This window comes from Hemicordylus capensis, chromosome 2, assembly GCF_027244095.1.
Source record: "Hemicordylus capensis ecotype Gifberg chromosome 2, rHemCap1.1.pri, whole genome shotgun sequence".
NCBI classification, from domain to species: Eukaryota; Metazoa; Chordata; class Lepidosauria; order Squamata; family Cordylidae; genus Hemicordylus; species Hemicordylus capensis.
In genome coordinates, this window is record NC_069658.1 from 278,314,203 (window position 1) to 278,326,748 (window position 12,546).

General features: G+C 45.5%; 1 long non-coding RNA gene across 1 annotated transcript in view; it reads right to left on the minus strand.

The window, feature by feature from the left end:
* Positions 1 to 12,546, minus strand: part of LOC128344490 (uncharacterized) — a 46,914-nt gene that overhangs the window by 17,812 nt on the left and 16,556 nt on the right. The window contains exon 2 of the long non-coding RNA XR_008315881.1: positions 11,192 to 11,298. This is a non-coding gene — a long non-coding RNA (uncharacterized LOC128344490). The remainder of the gene's footprint in view (positions 1 to 11,191; positions 11,299 to 12,546) is intronic.

Sequence of the window (12,546 nt, forward strand, 5' to 3'; positions counted from 1 at the left end):
ATCATTGTCCTTCACTTGCATGATGACAAGAAGACCTATTCCATTCTTTATGGAACCAAAGAAAGGTTAAGGAGAGGCAAAAAGGAGGGGGAAAGGATGCTCTCTCATTTTTAGAAACGGAAATCAGGGGTGTTTTTCCACTGCCATGCTTTTCTGGGTTGTCATAAAAGTCCAAACTTTAACTGGCCATCAGTAAGTCATATGAGTAAAGGTTGAAGGAACTAGGTTTGTCTAACCTTGTGACAAGGCTGACAATTTGAATATAGCTATAAGGTTCTCAAAGAACTGAGAGACCAGTTGGTAACTCAGTCAGTTCAATCATCTTTATTATGGTCAAAGACCAGTAACTTAGAATGAAAAGAACAAATTGGTCCAATTTAGCAAGGGCTGGAAACGCTGTTGGAAGAAGTTTCCCATCACACATATTGCCTTAATAGATGCAACCTTCTGACCATGTTAGTTGTCCACGTCTTAACATTCTCGGCTCTTTGGTAATCCTCCCAAGATAAGATGATCATGAATGTACACAGTGACTGGCATCCTGGCTTACCAAACAAGGATACAGTAGGAGCTGCCTCTTTGCAGTAGAGATGTATAAGGCAGCTCGATTAGAAACATGGATCAAATTGAACCAGCCTGGTTCAACCAGTCCAAGTTTGGACTGGACCGGCTCTGGTTCTAAAAGACCCAGTCCAAACTGGTTCAGGGATATACTTGTAAAGGGGAATCCAGTGAGGATTCCGCTTTACAAGTATAGGGGCATTCCCTATAGTAAGGTGGGGAAGCAAGAGAAAGGGTACTTAGTACCTTGATTTTTCCAGTAGGGGACAGCGGAGGCAGCCACAGAGATGGTGAAGACAGCGGCGATGGGGCTTCTCCAGATCCCACACCGGCTTCCCGAACTGGGTAGCAGCCAGCCCAGGATGCTCTTCAGGAGGAAGAGGGGTTGGAGGAGCCAATATACAGTAAGGCCCAGGAAAAGTAAATATAAGGCTCTTCTCATTTAGTACTGTAGTTCTGTTGCTACATTACACTGAATTGTGGGAAAATTCAGAGGCTGCAGTGTAAAGAGCCACCAAGAATGGTGTGGTCCTCCCAAGAACTGGAAGACAAAGCAGCTTCCGCTCATCTCAGTTTTTGCCCCTAAAGCATCTGAATACACACACTGAGGCTGTGCTCACAAGCACCCAAATCCAATCTAGAGCAGCCCAGACTGAGTTGGACTGCCTGTGTGCACCACCACTGGGATCCCAGTCTAGGGCCGCCCAATCCTGGCCCTGCCCTCGCGGGTAGCCCGACATTTTACCCCAACCGTTAGCCAGGGTTTAAGGGCACAAGCACACCCTTAACCCCTTACTCCATCACCAGGATCCTGTGTATGCTTGGTCTGCATCACCTAGAGCGCCCAATTCCTGGGGGAATCCCCCAGTGCTCATCCCAGCCTCCACTGATCCATGCTGCTGGGAGTGGTGCAGATTGTTTGGGCATGTGGCAGCACACCAAAAAATTCAGCCACCATCATCTGGGGGGAAGGTAGGTTCATCCCTGCCCGCCTGCCCAGTCGTGTGAATTGTCTTAAACAGTGGGCTGGTTCGGGTGGCCAGCAAACTATAGTGAACTGGCTCTGAGTGCAGATTGTGTATCTCCCCCACTATGCCTTACACTTATCAATTTTATTATTAATAGCCAGTTAAAAGCATGCTCTTTACCAGACTCAGATCCATGGGTGAAACAAGGGGTAAAGGTAAAGTGTGCCATCAAGTCAATTTCGACTCCTGGCACCCACAGAGCCCTGTGGTTTTCTTTGGTAGACTACAGGAGGGGTTTCCTCCTCTTGTGCAATATGAGATGATGCCTTTCGGCATCTTCCTATATCGCTGCTGCTCGATATAGTACCCGCGGGGATTCGAACCAGCAACCTTCTGCTTGTTAGTTGAGCATTTCCCCACTGCATCACTTAAGGTGATGAAACAAGGAGTAGTGACAACATAAATAAGAATCAGAAACTGGCTCTTTCCCAGGTTTCTCATGTGCAAAGGGTTTTGGTTTTTTTAGATTTTTAATGGCAAGCCACATCACAAGGCCACATTCCAGAATCCCCTCTCATCCTCTCCATACTTCCCATGTGTGCTATGTTGTGGTGCTTGGGAGTTTCCTGCTGATGACTGCTTTCCTACCAGCTACCTCCCATAAGCAGAGAATATGCTTATGGACAACTGCAAGTGTGGAATAGACCAATCACATCCAGCCTAGATAGTATACTTCCCAGTCATTTTAAAATGTAGCACAGCAGGAAATTATTTGTAATGTTTGGTTTTGGCTTGGTATGCAGCAGCCTTTCTCCTTTTCTCCCGCTAGGTTTCAGAGCCATTCAGGTCTCTCATAATGAAGCTCCAATAGATATTATTTTTAAGTTCAATGAAGGGCATCTTAATGGGCAGAAATACCCAGAGGGAGTTCATTAGTTTTGTTAAGAATTGTCAGTGTTTACTTATTATTAATAGTACTACACGCTACCTTCAGGCTTCTATATTCTCTCTCTGCCCCCACCCCACCCCCATCTTCTTGCAAGCTATAAGGCACACATTTTTAAAAGAGAGAGAGAGAGAGAGAAATCCCCTTTAAAACACAATTGACTTGCAAATTAATAGAGCATAGAGATTGCAATTCAGACTTTAGCAATACCACCTAGACTTACATAAATGTAGGATTAGTAGCTAATATACCAGACTCATACAGAGACAAGTTCACGATTTACAAGAAGGTTTCTGGCACTTGAGCTCCTCAAAGCAAGATTGAATGACCTGGAGACAGTTTGGCAAAGTGAATATTGGCCTGGCTTATCCAGAACTATAGTCAACCATGTCCATGTGTACATAAAACCTCAATTCATCCAGATGTCTTGGGGCAACCCTGACAGATAGGCACAGAGGCGTAACTAGGGAAAACGGCGCCCAGGGCAAGCACTGAAATTGCACCCCGCCCCCCGCCCATACATCTGACACGCACCTTTCCAAAAACTTTTATTTTACCATAATATTACCTCCAAAATTACAAAATTTACCAAAATTACCAAAAATTACAAAAATTACCTGTGGGGTGCACTCCCAGCAAAAATTCATAGTTTGGACTCGTTGTTGGCCTTCAAGAGAGCTCTAAAAACCTATTTGTTCAGTCTGACCTTCCTAGATTTTTAAATTCTTCTTAAATGTTTTAAACTTGTAAATCTGTTTTTATATTGTTTAAACTGATGGTTTTAAGTGGTTGTTTGTTTGTTTTGTTTGTTGGCCCAGAAAAAGATAATACAAAAAGGGAAATCAGTAAACTTGGTAGAGTCATTTCCCCCCTTGCAGCCATGTTTGTTAACAATTCAGAACTCTATTAAAACATTTACTAATTGTACTAATTACGTTCCTTTCTAACCAGTTTGTCCCAGGAACTAATTGGTACATTTATGTTATTTGCAATTACATCAAATAAATAAAACATACAATTGTGATTAGCAAAGTTATATTTATAACAAATAAGGGATGAAATATAAATTATGAATAAGTGTCAAATCTGACACCACCACCCTTTAGATTTTTATGTGGCAGAGGTCCAAATGCCAATCCTGGTGAATCAACATGTTTGTAGATGGTGTTCCAAGACAAGGCCTGAAAGAGATGTAGCTCCACTGAAAGCTCTAATTTGGATGAAGCCCATAATTGGGAAAAGTGCAATGGTATTATCTTATTTCAAGACATCTTTGCTATTTTAAATTAAATTAAAAATTAAAACATGGCTTCTCTGATTAGTTTTTGGAGGCTGATTTTGTTAGAAAAAATTGCTTTCTGAGCCAATGGTCATTTAGCTTTTTGTTTATGACTTTGTATGTGTGGGCATTATGTTTTGCTTTGTTTCTGTCTAGGTGTGTGTGTTTTTAGGATTCTGTATACTGTACCTTATTTTTATAAGCCTTCTTGGTTTGCTTCTACAAAAAAGTGGAGTATTTTTTTTAAGACTTTGCCCTCTGCCTATATTCTTCTGATTATCTATCCAAAGTCTGTCTTTGGTAACCAATTCAGAAGAGGACTTAATATAGAACAGCAGAATTGTGTTTTTCTAGATCAGCATGAACTCATATGCTTTGAGTTTTAATAGCATAGTCCTACAACAAGCACTTACCAGCTGCCTCCAGTGTTATTTTGCTTTTACTTAAATGCATTTCATTTGGTATGTCATTTCCATTGCCCCCTCCTCTCACCTTTGTAATGGATGCGCAACGAGCATGATCCGGGGTGAGCCGCGCGCGAGAGTGATCCTGTCTCCACCTCCTCCTGTCCTGAGTTCTACGCAGAGAAAACCCCGCCTGCTCTTCCTCCTCCAGCGCCATCGCCAGCAGCGGGGACCCGATTCTGCCCCGCGACCCCTGGGGCCGCCTCAGAATTGAAGCCGCTCGGCGGCGATGGTGGGAGCTCTGCATTTAAGGTGGACCAGGAGAAATTCCTCCTCCCTTTTCGCCCTCCCTGCTATTTCTTTTCTTCACCAACGTGTGCTCACACACGCCCGCTCCTTCCCCAACTCCCCCCCCACTCGACTTCTCCATTGGAAAACCTGCGCGCGCTTTAGCTGGAGGAAGGACCGGAACTGGCTCGCGAAAGTTGTTGGGACCCCCTTAAGAGATCCTGATTTTACGGTGGCGCTAAAGGGTCAAAAAGAGGGGGGAAAGAAACCTGGGGATGTGTGTGTACGCAATCAAAAAGGAACACGCTCAAATATTTGGAAGAAAACCAATTAGTTTGGTTGCTATATAAAAGTTCATAGTGGCAACAGGTTGCTTTTTGGGGAGTGTTAGGAAGACCTGATTCAGGACTGTTGAGTGGGTGGGGGCAATTCAGATATATCATTCTTGGGGAAGGACAAAATAGTTTCCAAAATATTCTCAGCATTAATATGAAATGCTAAAAAGCTGGAGAAGGAACATTGCAGGGGGAAGGGGAAACTGGGAAAGACAGCAAGAAAAGATTTACCGTTTCTTCAGGCCGATTCTATATACGTGGCTACTCGGAAGTAAGTCGCAGTTCAATGGGGCTTACTTCCAAGTAAATGCGCATAGGATTGCAGGCTAACAGCCCGATCCTATCCATATTTACTAGAATGTAAGCCTTTCAATGAGATGTAGTTTTCAGTAAGTAAGTGTGCATGGATTGTAACCGTGGATTGGATTCCTATCCTATGCAGAACCATCCCCCTTAAATCAATGGACTTCGTTGCTAGTCGCTACTTAGGTGTAAGTCCGAGATGCGGAGGGGAGGAGGAGCGGGGGGAAGACACTGAGGGACGAGGGACCCGGCTGAGCGCTGCGTGAACCGACAAGCCGAGGTGGGGGAGGGGGATGCGCGAGAGCGCGTGCATACAGCAGCTTCCAAGCTTGGGAAGCTTCCCTTCCCAACCCTTCCATGTGCCATGGAGGAGCATGTGGGGGGGTGGTGGTGCCCTTCTTTTTGCCTCCTCCCGCCACCCCCACATACTAGTTGGCCCCTTCCTTCTGGAGCGCCGGGGCAACCGGGGAAGAGAGAGGCAGCCGGCCAGGCTTTGCTGCTGCTGCCTGCCTGTCCCTGCCAGGGGGAATTATTCACGACACCCCCCTACCCCCCGCCCTTCAAGGGGATAATTACCAATGCCTGGCTCCTGAAATGAAATGACCGCTGGCAGAAGGGGGGAGACGGCGCGGAAGGCGAACCTGCTGCCTTTGCCATGCTGGGCGGGAGGACTGGAGTGGAGGCAGACAAGACGAGAGAGGAGCATCGGGGCAGCCGGGGGAGGGCTAGATTAAGGCAACTAAGACACCCTCCACGACACGAGAGAGACAGAGAAGAGAAGAACACACACACCTCGAGTGCAGTGCACGCTTTAATAATGCCGCCGCTGAATCCTTTCTTAAAGTTTTCTCTTGCTGTCCGTGTGCCGCTGCCTACGCCAGCGCCTGCAGCCCCAGCCCCACACTCATCGCTCGCTCGGCTCTCCTCTCCGTGCACCACGTGCAGAAGGAGAGCCGAGCTGGGAGGAGGAGGACGCACGCACGCATGTGCAGCGTGATGTGCCGTGCGTGACTAGACCCTCCCTCTGGCCTGATAAGTTCACAACACAAGCAGTGAACTAGGCGCCCGCCGAGGCGCCAAGCCGAAGCCAGACCAGCAGCAGCAAACATAGCATGCAATGGGGGGGGGGCCCGCTGGCGCGGAAGGGACCACTCATGGGGGAGGGGGCACCGACGCGCTCCCTTGAGTGCTGTAATTTTTATTTTAAAAACTTTTTTAAAAAAATTGGATCAGTGACGGGACTCGTGGCGGCACCCCCCACGTGACCAGCAAAGATGGCGCCCGGGGCACATGCCCCCCCTGCCCCCCTTATCGTTACGCCTCTGGATAGGCAGACTTGAACCATCATCTGCCAACACAGGACAAAGGCTAGTGGTGTGTATAATTTGACTTTTATGGTTTCACTTGTTTACACAGTTTTCAGTTAGGACTTGTGGAAGGATTTCTAGTTAGATCTAGAACTACCAGGCATACATGTCCTCCCCTCCCCACCTGATCTCCCCATTAAGAGAATGTATGGTGTTCAAGGACAGTGAACTAACTGTACATTGTCAACTTCTCTTCAACTAGAAGAAACCCTGCTGTAGGCCTGCATTACAATTGCTGCTAGAAAGTTGTACAGAACCCATAAACCTGTTACCATCACTTGACTGGCACCTGAATCCCGTGGTCAAAGTTCAGCAGACAACAGAGATGATAAGTACTAATGAAATGAGGGATTTAGGATTTTGCTAATCCCATATTTTCTAACCTGCCTAATATACAGCAACACTGCAGCTCTCAATAGGTTCTAACACAAATCCACAGTGACCATAGATCCAAGACTGCATCATCCAGACCAGGGCGGTATCAAGAGTGGCATCATGGGGTGGCTGCTAGGCAGGTCCTCAGAAGCAGAGCCATTGGGACAACTGTGATGGGTTTTGAGGCTATGGCAGGATCACTGCTGCCCTGATGTCTCTACTGCACCCCTGCAACAGGCACTCCACTGGCTGGGATCCAGGCGTGGCTGGGATCCAGGCAATCCCAGCTCCATTGAGTCCACCTCTACGTGACATGATCAGGGCGAGCAGTAGCAAAGAAAAAGGCGGGCAGGCAGACTGGTGGTGGTGGCAGCAAAGAAGGCGAACCAACAGGCAGGTGGACAGTGGCAGCAAAGGCTGATGGCCAGCTGGCCAGCCAGTGGTGACAAAAGCAGGCCGGCAGGTGGGCAGGTGCAGATAAACAAGGGAAAGGGCTCCGCCATCCTTCATCTTGCCCAAAGGACACTTTCAGCCTTGCTATACCCCTGGTCAGAAGGCCCATTGCTGATCCTCAGAAGGCCCAATGCCTTTGTGTGATAATGATGGAATGACTCTCCCAGGACTCGCCCAGGAAGGAGGGAGCCCCTGGAGGATAGTTTGCCAAGCATACCCTGAAACTGGCATTGATCCAGGAAACACTACTGCATCCCAATGTACAATCTAGCTGCCAGACTTCATTAAGGACTCCAGAAAATGGACAACGTATGTCTAGATGAAGCACATCCTTTTCTTCCAGATTTAGAGAAGCAAGCAACTTTAGTTTTCTAGGTTTCATGGTTGCTTGATCTCACTACAGTAAACAGCTCCATATTTTTCTCCTTTTCATGTTTTATCCTGAAGCAACAGAGCATTACATTAATTGACTTGTCTTATTAATTCAATAAGCTGCTTCCAAGATGAAATGCTTAGCTATGCCTGCTTGTTTTTGGCACTTTTTTGGTTGTTGCAGGAAAGGCTTGAAGGCTTGAATTGCTCTGATGTTTTCCACAGTTCACTGAATAATTTTATGCACTACTGAAGATTTGCCACATTTGGAATTACTACAAACTGCAGCTTTTTCATCATATTATAATTTAATTCACACTTTATAGCATGATAAGGAAACATTTAGCACTGTGCATATTGTAGAAGGATATTTCAAATGCCAGAAAGATGTGGCCAAGTGCTCATTAAATGTCACAATTTCCCAGAACTTCGAATTTGGATAGGAAAGGTTACTCAGAGGCAGAAAATGTCTTCCTCCTCCCCCCAAAAATGCCTCCATCTAAGTAAATTATGTCTAATGAAATTAGAAAATAAAACAGAATCTTCCTGTATGTACTTGGCAAGCGCGGGGGGGGCGGGAATACAGCAGGAGGAAACACATGCAAAAAAGGATGCTTTGCATATATTTCCTCAAGCAGAAAAGCCCAGTCCAGATCAGAATCCCAGTCAAAATATCAGCACATAATAATGGCAGTCATCTGTTAAGAGGGGCGAGAGAGCTGAATGCAGACTTCTCCCTCCCTCCTGCCCTCAGAACAATGTTGGATATTGTTACAGAGATCAGGGTCGGCTCCATGTTTTAGGCAGTGAATTGGTCACACACCGGGGCTCTTCTCACAACTATTAATTGGGTAGGAGAAGCATCCGACCCAAGTTCAGAAGCTGTGCGCACTCCTGTTTTCTGCTCATGTTTGTTAAGAACCAGAACGGAGGTGCCAAAAATGACCATATCGTTAGCAGCAGCTGGGGTGGAGGTTTTCTCCATCTAAAACATCTGGGGAAAGTTGCTAGGTAGAAGGGAGCCCACACGCTTCTGGTGTGAAGCACTGAGGGATGCCAGAGGACTTCCTCCTCCAGTTCCATCTTCTGATGCTCACCACAGCATCATTTATGTGACGCAGCGAGTGGCAGAGCAAATGGGGGAGGGAGATCGTGTGCTGGGAGGCAGGCTCCTGCCTACCTCCCCACGCACCCCGCCCTGCCCAGAGGTGAATTGGGTCATGTGTATGACCTCATAATGTTAAAGATCCATAGACAGAAGTTCCTGCATATCACATTTTATTTAAAATTAATAGCAGCAGGGAGGCTCAAATCAGGGCTGCAAGGTTTACCTAGCCCCACGCCCCATTTCCCAATTAGTTCCACCTGAAGCTGCTGTTAGCCCTGTGGAGGATAATGTACAAGTACCCTGAGAACAACTGGCTGACATACAGACTAACCTGATGCCAATAAACCAGGATACAACATCATGCAGGCAGGTGGAGAGCTGTAATCATCTGCAGCCAGCTGTGCCTCCCAAAACTATCTCCACTGAAACTCCCCTATAAATAGCAGGTGAGCTGTTCAACATGTGCCTGGAATGTACCACTTCAAGTGCCCAACCATGCTGGGGACCCAGAAATACATGATGGGAAATGCCCACATTAATACACATAAACTTACAGAAAATACATGGCATGTCAGACAGAAGGCTAAGTTAGAACCCTGATACCCAGTTTTCTATGTGCAGGGAATTTTTTGTATGGGAATGTATGCACTCAATATGAATAATCATCTGCAGTCTGAAGTGGTCCAGCCCATACTCACATTCATCACTTCATTGACTGTTTGTGAGAGAGCTAGTCTTTCTGCAACTTCTATCAGCACAGTCTCTTACCTGTATGTCTTCATTATGTGTCCCCAACCTCTTTACGTTTTAAAATTATTGTACTATGCAATGCTCAATGAACTATTTAAACAGGGAATGAACATCTGGTGAGCTGAAACTACTGAGACTCCACGGACTGATAAAGTTGTAATATTTTTCCTCTGCAAATGGAAATGCATCATAAATTAAATCTACCAACCACTTGGAAAGACACAGGTCAGGCAACAGGTGCAAAAATGCCATCCGATTGCCAAGGTCAAATTTTATGTGGGAACACATCCATGAGCAAATCTGACTCACTTAAAAAGTAGCTATAATGGTGAAAATAAACTGATACAGGTGCCCAAGTTTGTTAAATTTGAGGGCTGCTTTTTATTTGTACTTGAGCATTGATCTGCAAGTACAAAATCCATGCATACCTTTCAAGAAAAAGGTTCTTAAAGCAGCTTACATAACAAAGAGGATGAGAGGACAATTCACTGTCCTAAAAGGGCTCGCAAGCTAAGAATGTATTGATGTAATTTATTTTAATATTTACCAATGATTTATATACAATATTGCATGCATCCCACCATTCCTCCAAGGAGCTCAGAATGGCACACATGATCCTCTCTACTGCCGGGAGCCATGTGGCTCTTGGTGGCACACACACACAACCAAACCTGGGCTGGGCTTCCGTAGCACAGTTTTGGTTGTGCGTGAATAGCTTCAAAGTCTCATTTTGGCTTCACAACAACAATTGTTTTGGCCCCCTTCAACCCCCCTCCTTTGTTTGATTTGGTTCGGGGGTGGGGGTCAACGAACATTAAAAAAAAATTTTTTAAACTTACCCCGTCCTGGGGGCTTCTCCAAGGTAGGAGGGTTCATGGAGGTCCCCCCCCCCACTGGCCTCTCTTTTCCTAAAGATCACCCGGTTCAGGTGTCTTCAGCCCAAATTCTGGGTCTATTCCCTGGCACGGAACCCATTTTGGAGGCCACCGCACCTGCATAGTGGGACCCTGCGATTTCAGTCAGCTACAGTGCAGCTGCCTTAGAGTCATGATGCATGCTTCTTTGCCCTTGGAGCTTTAGTTTCTAGAGACTAAAAGGTAGGAGCAAAATCCTGAAGAATGACCATTCTAGCAACTCCCAAGAGACAGTGATTTAACCCGGACAGATTCCAGAAAATGGGGGCTGTTCCAGTTGTATCTAGGAGCAGCTGGAGCTTATGAATTTATACCTGTACATTTCCCCCTCCGCTTTAATAGCAGTGTTCTGGGTGATTTGGATCAGGGCTGCAGCACAGCTGCAAATGATTAGACACCCCCGCCCCTGCTTGTGCCATAGTTCTGATCCAAATTGCCTCCTTTCCTGCAGCTGCTTTTTCAGATAGAAAAATGTGGACAATCTCAGGCACAGAATCTCATATAATGTATAGTTTGGCCTTCAAACTAGCTTAGGATTTAGAAGACTGTCTAGCACTCTTGCTTTGGAAGACAAGGGGGTGCATGCACTGGAGAATGTTGATGTTCTTGTGTCAACTGTTTGAATTACAAGTACATGCACAGAGCAAAGCAGATGCAGATAGGCTTCTACAGAGGCAGCAAAACTGCTGAGCTTTCATCAGATTCCCAGAGAGCAATAGTGGGAATCTCAGCAGTCCCCCAGGCTATTTCCAGTTCAACTAAACTCACAGGTTTCTCTGCCAGGCTTTGTCTGTTCTCCTCCAAATTCATGTCTTCTTTTCTCACACACAAACACTCTGCCAAATACTAGTCTCAGACCCCTGCAAGTAAAACACCTATTCAAGAAAAAAAAGGGGGGGAGCATATCTTAAGATTAGTTCACTTCCCATGGAGGAAATAATAGATGATCATGTCTGACCATTAGTAAGCAATCAGCTTTACAAAGAAGCCAGAATACCATTTCCCCTGCTATAACAGGGCTTACTCCCAAGTTAGAATGCATAGTTTTGAGCCTTGGGTATTACAAGTTAATATTCCAGAACTGCATTGCTAAATCAAAACATTTATACACAGAAAATAATATTTCAAAGTTATATTTCAAAGTGTTTGAGTTCTCTTTTACATCTTGATTTATGAAATATTGCAGCATATTCATATTATATTTTTCTGAATATTTCTAAAACTAATGAGGACTACAAACCTTTTAATCAGGAATCAGTACTGGTGAATTTTAAGACAGTTTTTCACAGCCATTCACCAAGACCTTTGCAAAGGTGTCTTTTGAGTTTTGATGAAGTAAGATAAGGCAAAATATTTTTACCATAATGGCTTTATCTTCAGAGAATTTATCAGGCAAGTATGGTTTAATCAGAAACAATTGCTTGCTCTCTTAGTTTTAATCAGCACTGCTTACATAAGGACATCCCCCAGATTTGGGGCTACAACAAAACCAGCAGTGATTTTCTCTCTTCTCCAGTCCACTAAACCTAGGGTGCCCAGATGTGGACTTTTATCCTGGATTTACAATTATTTTAAACTCCCTGCAACTATTTCTGTGCTGGAGGGGGTTTCCAGAGTTCCAACAATCCTGCTGCAAGTGCAGAGTGGCTCAGATCACTCAGCAGCTGTTACCCATGAGTAGGTCCATAGAAACAATGGGCTTACTCATGTGTAACTTTTGCTGTGTGGCAACAGGAGGAGCTCATTTGTATGCTGCTGCTGTGCTGGCAATTCCCATTCCATTTCCCCAGCCAAGTGTTTTTTTGCCGCAGCCTGCCACCTCAGTTTCTCAGTGACTCACTGTGACTGGCCCAGTGGCCCCAAGGAGGGACTTTTTCTTCTGACTATGTGGTGTGTCTCTTCTGCTCTACAGCTGCGTGAGCAGCCAGCAAGTTCCCCCCAAGTCAAGTTCCCCCCAAGTCAAGTTCCCCCCAATTTTCTGCAATAAAACAAAGCAATTATGGCACTTCGAAAACCTTTTTGATGTTTCTTTAAAAAATAATGATGATAAACTTGTGGAAACATATGCTTCTCCTATATGTACCACTGTTGAAGGAAGGCTAGTGTGGAACTAGCCTTCCTTC